A 16,569-nucleotide genomic window follows, 5' to 3' on the forward strand; every position below is an offset into this window, starting at 1 on the left:
CAAAACATCCCCAGAACGTCGTTGTGCCGCGGCGTTCCCAATTTGTGATCAGCGAGTTCAGACCCCGGGAACGGAGCGCTGTGCGCCGCGGAGCGTCCTGTGCACATCATTAGAGCGATTACGGATAAAAAAGGGCGCACCAGGCTGACTGCTCGGGGTTCTGTTTTCCATCCAGACATCTCTGTAGGCATCCTGGGGGGGGGCCCTCCAGCTGTTGCAGAACTACAAGTCCCATCGTGCCTCTGGGAGTAATTGTAACTGCCCGGCCTCGCAGTGCCTCATGGGAAATGTAGTTCCACAACAGCTGGAGGGCCCACAGGTTGCCTCCCCCCTGCTGTAGAGACCAAGTCTCCTGGGCATCTAGTGGTGGAAATAAATTACTGCACGAGACATCTCTGGATTGAAGTTGAGTATCGCGGGAAAAGCTTTTAACCCCTTCAGCTCCAGAGGATTTCACCCCCCCTCATGACCAGGCCATTTTTTATACTGTATACATACGGCGGCAGGGCATCTCGGGTACGTGATCCTGCACTTCAGGGTCTGGGGGCGCACACGTGCGCGCCGCCGCTGTGATTGGAGCTGATCTGCGGGTACGGTGGACTCGATGTCCACTGGCACCCCGCCGATGATCCGGTACAAATGCAGAGCGGCGGTCCGTCTGTCCAGAAGACACGGGTCCTGTGTGTTAGCAGGGGCTAAGATCAATGCCCTCCCCCTAGTACAAGCACCTCCCCCACAGTAAACAAACACCGGTTAGGCACACAGGTAACCCTTTGATCACCCCTCATGTTAACCCCTTCCCAGCCAGTGTCATTAGTACAGTGACAGTGCATATTTTTTCTAGCACCGATCCCTGTATTAGTGTCACTGGGCAGATTGTGGGAGGAGCACTGGGTGGATTGTGGGAGGAGCACTTAGTGGAAAGTGGGAGGAGCACTGGGCAGATTGTGGGAGGAGCACTAGGTGAATTGTGGGAGAAGCACTGGGTAGATTGTGGGAGGGGCACTGGGCAGATTGTGGGAGGCGCACTAGGTGGATTGTGGGAGGAGCCATGGGTGGAATGTGGGAGGAGCACTGGGTGTAATGTGGGAGGCTCACTGGGCAGATTGTGGGAGGAGCCCTGGGGGGGATGTGGGAGGAGCACTGGGTGGAATGTGGGAGGCTCACTGGGCAGATTGTGGGAGGAGCACTGAGTGGATTGTGGGAGGAGCACTAGGTGAATTGTGGGAGGTGCACTGAGCAGATTGTGGGAGGAGCACTGGGTGGAATGTGGGAGGCTCACTGGGCAGATTGTGGGAGGAGCACTGGGTGGATTGTGGGAGGAGCACTAGGTGAATTGTGGGAGGAGCACTGGGTGAATTGTAAGAGGAGCACTAGGTGAATTGTGGGAGGTGCACTGAGCAGATTGTGGGAGGAGCCCTGGGGGGAATGTGGGAGGAGCACTGGGTGGAATGTGGGAGGCTTATTGGGCAGATTGTGGGAGGAGCACTGGGTGGATTGTGGGAGGAGCACTTAGTGGAAAGTGGGAGGAGTGCTAGGTGGATTCTGGTAGGAGCACTGAGTGGATTGTGGGAGGCGCACTAGGTGAATTGTGGGAGGAGCAGTGGGTGAATTGTGGGAGGGGCAGTGGGTGGATTGTGGGAGGAGCACTAGGTGAATTTTGGGAGGAGCACTGGGTGGATTGTGGGAGGAGCACTGGGTGGATTGTGGGAGGAGCACTGGGTGGATTGTGGGAGGAGCGCTAGGTGGATTCTGGTAGGAGCACTGAGTGGATTGTGGGAGGAGCACTAGGTGAATTGTGGGAGGAGCACTGGGCGGATAGTGGGAGGAGCACTGGGTGAATTGTAAGAGGAGCACTAGGATTGTGGGAGGAGCACTGGTGAGATTTGGGATGACACTGGGTGAATTGTAAGAGGAGCACTGGGCGGATTGTGGGAGGAGCACTGGGTGGATTGTAAGAGGAGCACTGGGTGGATTGTGGGAGGAGCACTGGGTGGATTGTGGGAGGAGCACTGAGTGGATTGTGGGAGGAGCACTGGGTGGATTGTGGGAGGAGCACTGCATGGATTGTGGGAGGAGCACTGGGTTGATTGTGGGAGGAGCACTGAGCGGATTGTGGGAGGAGCACTAGGTGGATTGTGGGAGGAGCACTAGGTGAATTGTAAGAGGAGCACTGGGTGGATTGTGGGAGGAGCACTGAGTGGATTTTGGGAGGAGCACTGAGTGGATTGTGGGAGGAGCACTGGGTGGATTGTAAGAGGAGTACTGGGTGGATTGTGGGAGGAGCACTGGGCGGATTGTGGGAGGAGCACTGGGTGGATTGTGGGAGGAGCACTGGGCGGATTGTGGGAGGAGCACTGGGTGGATTGTAAGAGGAGTACTGGGTGGATTGTGGGAGGAGCACTGAGTGGATTGTGGGAGGAGCACTGAGTGGATTGTGGGAGGAGCACTGGGTGGATTGTGGGAGGAGCACTAGGTGAATTTTGGGAGGAGCACTGGGTGGATTGTGGGAGGAGCACTGGGTGGATTGTGGGAGGAGCACTGGGTGGATTGTGGGAGGAGCGCTAGGTGGATTCTGGTAGGAGCACTGAGTGGATTGTGGGAGGAGCACTAGGTGAATTGTGGGAGGAGCACTGGGCGGATAGTGGGAGGAGCACTGGGTGAATTGTAAGAGGAGCACTAGGATTGTGGGAGGAGCACTGGGTGAATTGTAAGAGGAGCACTGGGCGGATTGTGGGAGGAGCACTGGGTGGATTGTAAGAGGAGCACTGGGTGGATTGTGGGAGGAGCACTGGGTGGATTGTGGGAGGAGCACTGAGTGGATTGTGGGAGGAGCACTGGGTGGATTGTGGGAGGAGCACTGCATGGATTGTGGGAGGAGCACTGGGTTGATTGTGGGAGGAGCACTGAGCGGATTGTGGGAGGAGCACTAGGTGGATTGTGGGAGGAGCACTAGGTGAATTGTAAGAGGAGCACTGGGTGGATTGTGGGAGGAGCACTGAGTGGATTTTGGGAGGAGCACTGAGTGGATTGTGGGAGGAGCACTGGGTGGATTGTAAGAGGAGTACTGGGTGGATTGTGGGAGGAGCACTGGGCGGATTGTGGGAGGAGCACTGGGTGGATTGTGGGAGGAGCACTGGGCGGATTGTGGGAGGAGCACTGGGTGGATTGTAAGAGGAGTACTGGGTGGATTGTGGGAGGAGCACTGGGCGGATTGTGGGAGGAGCACTGGGTGGATTGTGGGAGGAGCACTGGGTCTGGGCTGGAATGGGATTTTCATGTGTCCTTAGCGCCGGACAGGACAGGTTTTCCTGAGTCTCCTGATATCAGAACTTCTGATTGTGTTTTATGGAGATGCCGGAAAGCCGGTTGCATCCAGTTGGACTCCAACCACCTGAAAACCCACTAAGGGGCGGGGCAACGAGACAACCAACCCAACCTACAACCCGTGCATGGAGGGACAATCATTATACATGATGCACCAAGAGGGGGAGGAGTCACACAGGAGTGATATGGAGCAGAGATACTCATCCTGGTTATTGGTTGTGGCAGGAGGCCCCTTTAGTGGTACCTGCATCTTCATAAGAGAGATTGGGAAGTGACCTCAGGCCATGCTACCTCCATACAGATAAAGTGTAAGCTTGTTGGGGCAGATTTACCATCAGGCACACTTCCTTTCTTTTCAGAAGCCCGGCACCATCTTTGTTCAGCCATCATAATCCTGATCTGTGAGGCTCAGAGATGATCATCTGCCTGTATTCACAAATGTCTGACACAGATCAGCCCCTGGCTGCAGTCTCTCATCTTGTGACTTGCTGCAAAGTTGCACAGTGTGATCACTGGGGGAGGGGAGACTGAGGAAATCCTTCCTTCTGCCTGCAGCAAACTGATGACATCATCTCAGCCTAGGCACAGTCTCAGCCTGGAGCTTTTTAAAAATACAAGGTGGAGCTTTCCTGAACATGTATCACCCCCACCCGGCTGCACATGGGTCACACCCCCCGGCTGCATATGGATCGACCCCCCCCCCACCCGGCTGCACATGGGTCACACCCCCCGGCTGCATATGGATCGACCCCCCCCCACCCGGCTGCACATGGGTCACACCCCCCGGCTGCATATGGATCGACCCCCCCCACCCGGCTGCACATGGATCGCACCCCCCGGCTGCACATGGGTCACCCCCCCCCCGGCTGCATATGGATCCACCCCCCCTCCCGGATGCACATGAATCGCACCCTCCCCCCCGGCTGCACATGAATCGCACCCTAGTACCCCCCGGCTGCACATGAATCACATCCTCCCCCCCCGGCTGCACATGGATCGCACCCCCCGGCTGCACATGGATCACACCCCCCGGCTGCACATGTATCGCACCCCCCCGGCTGCACATGAATCGCACCCCCCGGCTGCACATGAATCGCACCCCCCGGCTGCATATGGATCCACCCCCCCTCCCGGATGCACATGGATCGCCCCCCCGGCTGCACATGGATCACCCTCCTGGCTGCACATGGATCACCCTCCTGGCTGCACATGGATCACCCCCGGCTGCACATGGATCGCACCCCCCGGCTGCACATGGATCACACTCCCCGGCTGCATATGAATCGCACCCCCGGCTGCATATGAATCACACCCTCCCCCCCGGCTGCACATGAATCGCACCCCCCCGGCTGCACATGGATCACACCACCCCGGCTGCACATGAATCGCACCCCTGGCTGCACATGGATCGCACCCCCCGGCTGCACATGAATCACACCCTCCCCCCCGGCTGCACATGGATCACACCCCCCGGCTGCACATGAATCACACCCCCCCCCCGGCTGCACATGAATCACACCCCCAGGCTGCACATGAATCACAACCCCCCGGCTGCACATGAATCGCACCCCCCGGATGCACATGGATCACACCACCCCGGCTGCACATGGATCGCACCCCCTGGCTGCACATGGATCGCACCCCCGGCTGCACATGGATCACACCCCCCCCCCGGCTGCACATGAATCGCACCCCCCGGATGCACATGGATCACACCACCCCGGCTGCACATGGATCGCACCCCCTGGCTGCACATGGATCGCAGCCCCCGGCTGCACATGGATCGCACCCCCCCTGGCTGCACATGGATCGCACCCCCCCCGGCTGCACATGGATCGCACCCCCCCCCCCCCGGCTGCACATGAATCACACCCCCCCCCCCCCCCGGCTGCACATGAATCGCACCCCCCGGCTGAACATGAATTGCACCCCCGGCTGCACATGAATCGCACCCCCGGCTGCACATGAATCACCCCCCCCGGGTGCACATGGATCACACCCCCCCGGCTGCACATGAATCACACCCCCGGCTGCACATGAATCACCCCCCCGGCTGCACATGAATCACAACCCCCCCCCCCGGCTGCACATGGATCACCCCCCCTTCCAGCTGCACATGGATCGCCCCCCCCTGCTGCACATGGAACGCACCCCCCCCCCCACACACCTTAATAACTGAGAAAATATCTCAGAATTCTGAAGATCTTTTTACCCAAAAATGAAAGTAAAAAAAAAAGTAAAAGTTAAAGTAAGTAAAGAAAAGAAAAGAAAAGTAAAACAAAAAAAAAAAATTAGAGGGGGCTTAATGAGCCATTTGTGTTCCCCGAGTGTAATATTGAGAAAATCGGACACTTCTCGCCATAAAACGCGGCGTGTGATGTGAGCGCGCAGACGTCCCCTCCCCCTCAGACGCCTCTAACGATGGCTTTTCGGGAAGCCTGGCCCTTTAATTGGAGGCTCTATGAAGACGCGTTCTGTGAAACACGCGATAAAACTCTAAGCTTATAATAACAAAATAGACTGCGCCCCCACCCCCCCCCAGTCACCGTGTTCTGGGGGACGCCCATCGCGCGGGCGGCTCAGGTGTACATCTGTGATGTCATCGCCTGTTCTGGCGGCAGATCTGGGCTCTCCAAGCTGGCTCGGCTCCATCCTTTCCACGGGAGGGGCCCCCCGGAGATGAAAGCGGATTTCTCTGGCGCCGAAGCCGCAGACGAGTTCGCCGGGGGCAAACCCACTTCAAAAAGACCGTCGGGCCACTCCGGTTGCCAAGGGAGACACTGGCAGTACCGCCGCGCCCCTCCCCTCCCCCTTCCTTTGCATGACTCAGAAAGTCATTTCGGGATGCCCCGTCTGTCTGGGAATTCTCCCCCCCCACCCCGCCCCCGCCCAGCTTCTCATTAACCCTTTCGCTGGCGCTGCGTATAAAGACGGCGAGTTATTTTTGGACGGCGGCAGGAAAACGTTTGTCGCGGCTTTAAATAGAACAAGCCGATCCTATAAATATCCCACCGCCGGATACAACGTTCACCTTCCCGTATTTCCTGCCCCCCTCCCCCTCCTGTCTGCAGGACCCAGACGGGGGGCTCTTCCTCCTGGAAGGTTCCTCGCCTTGATTAGACGCGCCAACAGTAACCGTCGCAGTTCAGACCTCTGCGATTTGTTGTGCATTGGAAACAACGTATGACAATGCGCTGAACGTTTTCTCTGAGGCCCGTTCACATCCATGCGTTTTCCTGCGGTGCGTTTTTTGGAAGAGGTGCAGACGCTTATTTTGGTGCGATTTTGGCACCCTATAGGTAGACGTGTGCAGAATGGAAAAAATTGTTTAGTTTTGTTTTGATGCGTTATTTTAATACATTTATTTAGTTAAATTCGTTTCCGGGATTCATTTCGTTTATGCGTTTTCGAATCGGTTTGAAAAGTTTTCGAATCAATTTAGAAAAGTTTTCGAATCAATTTAGAATAGTTTTAAAATCGATTTCTAAATGTTTTCGGATCAATTTTGAATAGTTTTCAAATCAATTTTGAATAGTTTTCGAATCAATTTCGAAAAGTTTTCAGATCAATTTCAAATAGTTTTCGAGTCAATTTAGAAATGTTTTCGAATCAATTTAGAAAACTTTTCGCATCAATTTTGAATAGTTTTCAAATCAATTACGAAAAGTTTTCCGATCAATTTCAAATAGTTTTCGAATCAATTTCGAAAAGTTTTCAAATCAATTTTGAATAGTTTTCAAATCAATTTCGAAAAGTTTTCGGATCAATTTAGAAAAGTTTTCGAATCAATTTTGAATAGTTTTCAAATCAATTTCGAAAAGTTTTCGGATCAATTTAGAAAAGTTTTCAAATCAATTTAGAAATCTTTTCGCATCAATTTTGAATAGTTTTCGGATCAATTTCGAAACGTTTTCGGATCAATTTCGAATAGTTTTCGAATCAATTTCGAATAGTTTTAAAATCGATTTCGAAATGTTTTCGGATCAATTTAGAAAAGTTTTCGAATCAATTTAGAATGGTTTTCGAATCAATTTAGAAAAGTTTTCGAATCAATTTATAAATCTTTTCGCATCAATTTCGAAACGTTTTCGGATCAACTTCGAATAGTTTTAAAATTGATTTCGAAACATTTTCGGATCAATTTTGAATAGTTTTCAAATCAATTTCGAATAGTTTTCGAGTCAATTTAGAAAAGTTTTTGAATCAATTTAGAAAAGTTTTCGAATCAATTTAGAAAAGTTTTCGGATCAATTTAGAATAGTTTTAAAATTGATTTTGAAACGTTTTCGAATCAATTTCGAATAGTTTTCGGATCAATTTAGAAAAGTTTTCGAATCAATTTCAAAAAGTTTTCGCATGAATTTTGAATAGTTTTCAAATCAATTTCGAATAGTTTTCGGATCAATTTAGAAAAGTTTTCGAATCAATTTCAAATAGTTTTCAAATCAATTTAGAAAAGTTTTCGGATCAATTTCAAAAAGTTTTCGGATCAATTTAGAAAAGTTTTCGCATCAATTTTGAATAGTTTTCAAATCAATTTAGAATAGTTTTCGAGTTAATTTAGAAAAGTTTTCGAATCAATTTTGAATAGTTTTCGAATCAATTTAGAAAATTTTTCGCATCAATTTCGAATAGTTTTCGGATCAATTTCGAATAGTTTTCGGATCAATTTAGAATAGTTTTAAAATCGATTTCGAAACGTTTTCGGATCAATTTTGAATAGTTTTCAAATCAATTTAGAAAAGTTTTCGGATCAATTTCGAATAGTTTTCTAATCAATTTAAAAATGTTTTCGAATCAATTTAGAATAGTCTTAAAATCGATTTAGAAATGTTTTCGAATCAGTTTCGAATAGTTTTCAAATTAATTTAGAAAAGTTTTCGGATCAATTTCGAATCAATTTAGAAAAGTTTTCGAATCAATTTAGAAAAGTTTTCGGATCAATTTCGAATAGTTTTCTAATCAATTTAAAAATGTTTTCGAATCAATTTAGAATAGTCTTAAAATCGATTTAGAAATGTTTTCGAATCAGTTTCGAATAGTTTTCAAATTAATTTAGAAAAGTTTTCGGATCAATTTCGAATAGTTTTCGAATCAATTTCGAATAGTCTTAAAATCGATTTCGAAACTTTTTCGGATCAATTTTAAATAGTTTTCAAATCAATTTCCAAAAGTTTTCCGATCAATTTAGAAAAGTTTTCCGATCAATTTAGAAAAGTTTTCCGATCAATTTCAAATCGTTTTCAAGTCAATTTAAAAAAGTTTTCGAATCAATTTAAAAAACTTTTCGCATCAATTTTGAAACGTTTTCGTGTCAATTTTGAATAGTTTTCAAATCAATTTAGAAAAGTTTTTGGATCAATTTCGAATAGTTTTTGAATCAATTTAGAAAAGTTTTCGGATCAATTTAGAAAAGTTTTCGGATCAATTTCGAATAGTTTTCGAATCAATTTCGAATAGTTTTCAATTAATTTAGAAAAGTTTTCGAATCAATTTAGAAAAGTTTTCGAATCAATTTGGAAAAGTTTTCGCATCAATTTCGAATAGTTTTAAAATCGATTTCGAAACATTTTTGGATCAATTTCGAATAGTTTTCAAATCAATTTAGAAAAGTTTTCGGATCAATTTCGAATAGTTTTTGAATCAGTTTCGAATAGTTTTCAAATCAATTTAGAAAAGTTTTCGGATCAATTTAGAAAAGTTTTCGGATCAATTTCGAATAGTTTTCGAATCAATTTCGAATAGTTTTCAATTCATTTAGAAAAGTTTTCGAATCAATTTCGAAAAGTTTTCGAATCAATTTCGAAAAGTTTTCGAATCAATTTGGAAAAGTTTTCGAATCAATTTGGAAAAGTTTTCGCATCAATTTCGAATAGAAAAAACGGGAGAGTGGGTGGGGGAATAGTTGCTGAAGCTAGACCCAATATGACCCACTCAGTGTGTTGGGGGGTACTGTCTTGGTACTGATAAAATTTAATTTACTATAATCAATTTCGAATAGTTTTAAAATCGATTTCGAAACGTTTTCGGATCAATTTCGAATAGTTTTCGAATCAATTTAGAAAAGTTTTCGGATCAATTTCGAATAGTCTTAGAATCGATTTCGAAACGTTTTCGGATCAATTTTGAATAGTTTTTAAATCAATTTCCAAAATTTTTCGGATCAATTTCGAATCAATTTAGAAAAGTTTTCGAATCAATTTAGAAAAGTTTTCGGATCAATTTCGAATAGTTTTCGAATTAATTTCGAATAGTTTTCGAATTAATTTCGAATAGTCTTAAAATCGATTTCGAAACGTTTTTGGATCAATTTTGAATAGTTTTCCAATCAATTTAGAAAAGTTTTCGGATCAATTTAGAAAAGTTTTCGGATCAATTTAGAAAAGTTTTCGAATCAATTTAAAAAAGTTTTCGAATCAATTTAAAAAAGTTTTCAAATCAATTTCGAATAGTATTAAAATCGATTTCAAAACGTTTTCGGATCAATTTCGAATAGTTTTTGAATCAGTTTCGAATAGTTTTCAAATCAATTTAGAAAAGTTTTCGGATCAATTTAGAAAAGTTTTCGGATCAATTTAGAATAGTTTTTGAATCAATTTCGAATAGTTTTAAAATCGATTTCGAAACGTTTTCGGATCAATTTTGAATAGTTTTCGAATCAATTTAGAAAAGTTTTCGGATCAATTTAGAAAAGTTTTCGGATCAATTTAAAAAAGTTTTCGAATCAATTTAAAAACGTTTTCAAATCAATTTCGAATAGTCTTAAAATTGATTTCGAAACGTTTTCGGATCAATTTTAAATAGTTTTCAAATCAATTTCCAAAACTTTTCGGATCAATTTAGAAAACTTTTCAAATTAATTTTGAATAGTTTTTGGATCAATTTAGAAAAGACACAGAAATTTGGAAGAGTTTTCGAATCAATTTGAAAACATTTCTAATTTGAATCGTTTTTAAAATTTTCCAAAAAGAATAAAACAGAATAGAAAATAAAGGAATGAAATATAAAAAAAAAATGGAAAACGATTCGAATTTCATCCGAATTAAAATTTAGTTATTGCAGATTCTTTTAAATTCGCTAATGCAGTGGAGCCTCGGATTACGAGCATAATCCGTTCCAGGAGAATGCTCGTGATCCAAAGCACTCGCATATCAAAGCAAGTTTCCCCATAGAAACAAAGATAATTTGTTCCGCATTGACTTCAATGGCATGCAATACCACATGTGGCCAGAGGTGGGGGGGGGGGGCGCCGGAGAACCTCGGAAACAGTCGGAAAGGCCTGAGGACAGCTCGGCTGACCTCAAAAAGACTCAGAAACAGAGCATTTCCGAACAGCTCAGAACGGCGCTGATTGGCATGGGATCGGTGCCGTTTGCCTCCACTCGGCTCTGGTGCCCCCCCCCCCCCACCTCAGGTCAAATGCGGTACTGCACATCGCTTTGGCCTGAATCCTGCTCATGTCATGATTTTTAAAAATACAGTGTTTGTATTGCAAAACGCTCGTTAACCGCGTTACTCGCAATCCGAGGTTCCACTCTATTCGAATTCGGAAATTCGGACGCCATGACAGCTTTTGGCCCGGGAAAACTGACCGTGTGTATGCTCCATGGCAGTTTTCCCGACAGGAAAACCGCCGGGAATCCCGGCAGGAAAAATGAGAACACTTTTTCCTGCCGCGATTCTCGGCGGTCTTTTTCCCGGCAGTTTTCCTATGGGGACCATACACACGGCCGGGATTCCTGGCCAAAGCTCTCACCGCAGTTTTCCCGACGGGAAAACCTCTGGTGTGTACAGGGGGGAAAGTTACTGAGCAGGTTCTCGGTTTTCCCCCCCGGGATTCCCGGCGGACTTTTTACCGCCGGGAATCCCGATCGTGTGTATGGGGCACAAGGATGGGGGGGTCTGCAGTTCACAGGAGGGCTTGCGGTGACCTTTGACCCCTGACACCCCCCCTCCCCCCAGATGAAGAGCCAGACTCAGGGGCAGTAAGTGAAGGAATATGAGCCTTTCATGGGAGGAGACTGCAGATTTTCTAATTAAGAGTAAAAAATTCTGGGCCAGATTCATGAAAAATTGCGGCGGCGTAACGTATCCCCTTTACATTTCCGCCGCAAGTTTTTGTCGTAAGTGATTGATTCACAAAGCACTTACGTGTTAACTTGCGGCGGCGTAACGTAAATCTGTCCGGCGCAAGCCCGCCTAATTCAAATGGGGCGTGTACCATTTAAATTAGGCGCGTTCCCGCGCCGAACGTTCTGCGCATGCTCCGTGTGAAAATTTCCCGCTGTGCTTTGCGCGAAATTACGGCGCCCCGACGTTTTTTTTGAACGGCGACGTGCGTTACGTCGTTTCGTATTCCCGGACGTCTTACGCAAAAAAAAATATATTGAAATTGCTGTTCTAAATGTAAGCCATGAAATAGCAGGCTTATGTTTGCGACGGGAAAAAACGACTAGCGACGACGTAAGAGAATGCGACGAACGCGCGTACCTTCGTGGATCGCCGTAAACAGCTAATTTGCATACCCGACGCTGGAAAACGACGCGAACTCCACCCATCGGCCGTCGGAAAATTACACCTACGATCCGAAGGCGTACGCCTGTCGGAACTTTGCCAAATGCCGTCGTATCTTGGTTTGAGGATTCCAAATCAAGATACGACGCGGCAAATTTGAAAATACGCTGGCGTATTACTGCTGTGAATCTGGCCCTCTGATTCTTGTATGATCTCGATCCTGACTGGTTCTCTTTAATTGATAAAATTGTGCTAAAAATTTACTAGGGAAACATGGTAATAAGAATAATTATATTCCAATTCTTGTATAAACCCAGATAATGATAATAATATCAAATAACAATAATATAAAAAAATAATATTATTAATAATAATAATAAAAAAGAATATTCTGATTCTTGTGTAAGCCCAGTCCTGACTGGTTCTCTTTAATTGATAAATTGACTTTTGAAACATGGTAGTAATAATAATAATAATAATAATAATAATAATAATAATAATAATAATAATTATATTCTGATTCTTGTATAAACCCAGTCCTGATAATAATAATATCAAATAACAATAATATATATATAAAAAAATAAAAAATAATATTCTGTAAACTAACACAAGAAACACGGTAACACTGGTGTAATAATGATGATGATATAATATAATAACAATGGAATATTAATAGTAATAATAATGCAAAAAATAATATTCTGATTCTTGTATAGGCCTAGTCCTGGCTGGATTTCTTTATTTCTTTATTTATTAAAGGTAGTTATATAGCGCCGTCAATTTACACATTGCTTTACATATATATATATATATTGCACATATACATCAGTCCCTGCCCCCGAGGAGCTTACAATCTAAGGTCTCTAACTCACATTCATCCATACATATACTAGGGCCAATTTAGACAGGAGCCAATTAACTGCCTTGGAGTTTGGGAGGAAATCAGAGGACCCGGAGGAAACCCACCCAGGCACAGGGAGAGAATGCAAGCTCCAGGCATTTAAAAGATAACAATTGTGCTATAAACCACAAACACACAAAAAAATTGAAATCTTTTATGGGAGAAATGCTGAAGAATACACAGAAGATAAACAAACCCCTGCAGAGGATAAACCAACCCCTGCTAAAAGTGAACTAACCCCTGCTGAGGATAAACCAACCCCTGCTGAGGATACGCAAATACCTGCTGAGAATAAAACAACCCCTGCTGAGGATACACCAACCCCTGCTGAGGATACACCAACCCCTGCTGAGGAGAACCCAACCCCTGCTAAAAGTGAACCAACCCCTGCTGAGGATAAACCAACCCCTACTGAGGATAAACCAACCCCCGCTGAGGATACACCAACCCCTACTGAGGATACACCAACCCCTGCTGAGGATACACCAACCCCTGCTGAGGATACACCAACCCCTGCTGAGGATACACCAACCCCTGCTGAGGAGAAACCAACCCCTGCTGAGGAGAAACCAACCCCTGCTAAAAGTGAACCAACCCCTGTTGAGGATGAACCAACCCCTGCTGAGGAGAAACCAAACCCTACCGAGGATAAGCAAATACCTGCTGAGGATAAACAAACCCCTGCTGAGGATAAACCAACCCCTGCTAAAAGTGAACCAACCCCTGCTGAGGATAAACCAACCCCTGCTGAGGATAAACCAACCCCTGCTAAAAGTGAACCAACCCCTACTGAGGATAAACTAACCCCTACTGAGGATAAACCAACCCCTGCTGAGGATAAACTAACCCCTACTGAGGATAAAACAACCCCTGCTGAGGATACACCAACCCCTGCTGAGGATAAACCAACCTCAGCCGCAATCAATCAGGAGGAAACAATGCATCAGCATTTCGAATATTGGGGGGGGAGGGGGAGTGCAGTCTGGGTACCCCATACACCATAAAACCCTGGGATGTGGTCACTGTTATATGGTGAATCCGCCCAGAAGTGATATTATTGTGCGGTAGATTGTGTCCCCGCCGGGGTCCTCGCCATAGTCCTCCTCAGACGCGCACATGTGCTTTGCTATGGCACTAGGAATGAGGGCGGTCATGTGACCATTATGTGATGTCCACAGTGCGCGTTTTAGCCTCGGATGGGGGACACATGTGCTATGTTACCATTGGGCGGTCATGTGACCATTATGTGCCTGCTTCAGCTTGGAATGGGGGGCGCTCTGCCTCTGTACCCCTCAGTCCTGATGCCAGGCTGGCTCTTGGGAGGAGCTATGCAAATATCAAGGGCAAGTATCAGTGTGGAGGAGTGGGTGTATTTGCATCGGTAACGCCCACATGTGATGCTGAGCCTCCATGATTGAAAGAACTGAAATCTAATGAATGAAAAGGGGTAGACCAGGGACAGTCAGGCTGGGGAGGAAAGTGCTAGAGGATGTTGTATGCCCTCCAGCCAGGAAATGACTTGCTGCAGCTTCTAATGCACATTGTGAGAAGCTTCCAGTGTGCAGAGGAATCAGAGGGAGTCATTTTAGTCCAGGCGAGAAGCCAGTACACCTGGGAAGGTTGGAGGTCATATTTAAATATCACTTTCAGGTGGAGTGCTCGGAGTTGGGGGGGCTTGGAGTTGGAGGAGCTTGAGGTTAAGGGGGCTCTGAGTGGGGGGGAGCTCAACGTTGGGGGGCTTAGAGTTGCGAGAGCTCGTATTTGGGGAGCTCGGATTTGGAGGAGCTCGGAGTTAAGGGAGTTCAGAGTTGGGGGAGTTTGGAGTTGTGAGAGCTCGGAGTTGGAGAAGCTTGGAGATGTGGGAGCTCAGAGTTGGGGGGACTCGGAGTTGGGAGAGCTTGGAGTTGGGGGAGCTTGGAGATGTGGGAGCTCAGAGTTGGGGGGACTCGGAGTTGGGAGAGCTTGGAGTTGGGGGAGCTTGGAGATGTATGAGCTCAGAGTTGGGGGGACTCGGAGTTGGGAGAGCTTGGAGTTGGGGGAGCTTGGAGATGTGGGAGCTCAGAGTTGGGGGGACTCGGAGTTGGGAGAGCTTGGAGATGTGGGAGCTTGGAGATGTGGGAGCACAGAGTTGGGGGGACTTGGAGTTGGGAGAGCTCTGAGTTGGGAAGCTCTGATTTGGAGGGCTCTGAGTTGGGGGTACTCGGAGTTGGGGGTACTCGGAGTTGGGGGGCTCGGTGTTGGGGGAGCTAGGAGTTGGGGAGCTTGGAGCTGGGGGAGCTCAGAGTTGGGGGAGCTCGGAGTTGGGGGTACTCGGAGTTGGGGGGCTCGGTGTTGGGGGAGCTAGGAGTTAGGGAACTTGGAGCTGGGGGAGCTCGGAGTTGGGGGAGCTTGGAGTTGAGGGAGCTTGGAGTTGAGGGAGGCTCGGAGTAGGGGGAGCTCAGAGCTAGGGGGAGCTCGGAGTTGGGGGTACTCGGTGTTGGGGGAGCTTGGAGTTGGGGAGCTAGGAGTTAGGGAGCTTGGAGCTGGGGGAGCTCGGAGTTGGGGGTACTCGGAGTTGGGGGGCTCGGTGTTGGGGGAGCTTGGAGCTGGGGGAGCTCGGAGTTGGGGGAGCTCGGAGTTGTGGGAGCTTGGAGTTGAGGGAGCTTGGAGTTGAGGGAGGCTCGGAGTAGGGGGAACTCAGAGCTAGGGGGCTCAGAGTTTGGAAAGCTCAGAGTTGGGGGGGTTGGAGTTGGGGGAACTCAGAGCTGGGGAGGCTCAGAGTTGGGGGAGTTTGGAGTTGAAGGAGGCTTGGATTTGGGGGACTTGGAGTTGGTTGAGCTCAGAGCTGGGGGGGGCTTGGAGTTGTGGGGGCTTGAAGTTGGGGGGTTTGGAGTAGGGGGGTGCTTGAAGTTGGGGGGCGCTCAGGTGGAACTTAGCCACTGTGAACATAAACCAACAAGACCTGTTCACAGAGCCAGCTAAGTCCTGCCCGTCCGCCCCCCCCCCCCGGTGTCCCCTCCGCTCCCCTCCTAGATGTGTCCCCCCACATAGCGGCCGTGTGCTGCACTCTGCACGGTTCCCATCCTCTCATGCTGTTCAGATGTCTGGAGTCTCCTCTCCCACGTCTGCAGGCGGAGGAGGAATTGTCTGTGACTGATTGGAAATCCCTGGCAATGTGATTTCATCCAATACACTTCCAAATCACTCTGCCAGGAATCCCGTGAGCCACAGACCAGCCAATCCGGGAAGGTCGCCATCTCTGTCCGCGCCGCGCCGGCGTCATCCCGCCTCCGACTGAACTTTCCTTTTAAATAGAATCTTCTTCTTCTTCTTCTTCGAAATTAAACAGAAACAGAAAATACATTTTTTTAATTATCGCAACTCCGCCCACAACCAGGAAAATCTCCTCCTCTCTATACAAGAAATACTCCCGACTCTCTTCCATATACAATACAATCCGATTGTTTCCATTCCTTTCAAATTTACAAATCTTTACATTTTTCCTCTCATTTCTCATCTCTAAAGTTCTATCTGTTCCCTGACTCCTCCCCCAATGATAATAAATCAAACCTTTCATTCCCTTCATTCCATTCCTGTCCAATCATCTCCACCCCCATTACACCCCCGATGAAGGGGTCCCATATCCCCCAAACGCGTCAGCTTGTTATGCATTTGGAAATTATTTTTTGGGGGGTCTGTACAACCATAGTGCCCATTATGAGGGGTTCCCACCATCCCTGTGCTGAGTTTCTGAGTTTATTATTATTATAATATTTATATAATAATAAAAATTATTATTATTATTATTTTTTATTATTATTATTATTATTATTATTATTGATGAT

The 16,569-nt window shown here is 47.1% G+C and overlaps 1 long non-coding RNA gene across 1 annotated transcript; it reads right to left on the reverse strand.

Annotated features, from left to right (window-relative positions):
• Positions 1-12,886: 12,886 nt before the first annotated feature.
• LOC120946129 lies at positions 12,887-13,607 on the reverse strand. The gene is made up of 2 exons (XR_005750645.1): positions 13,406-13,607; positions 12,887-13,321 (listed from the first exon to the last, which is right to left on the reverse strand). It is a non-coding gene; the product is annotated as an uncharacterized LOC120946129 (long non-coding RNA).
• Positions 13,608-16,569: the final 2,962 nt, after the last annotated feature.

The sequence above is a fragment of the Rana temporaria genome, chromosome 7 (genome assembly GCF_905171775.1).
Source record: "Rana temporaria chromosome 7, aRanTem1.1, whole genome shotgun sequence".
NCBI classification, from domain to species: domain Eukaryota; kingdom Metazoa; phylum Chordata; class Amphibia; order Anura; family Ranidae; genus Rana; species Rana temporaria.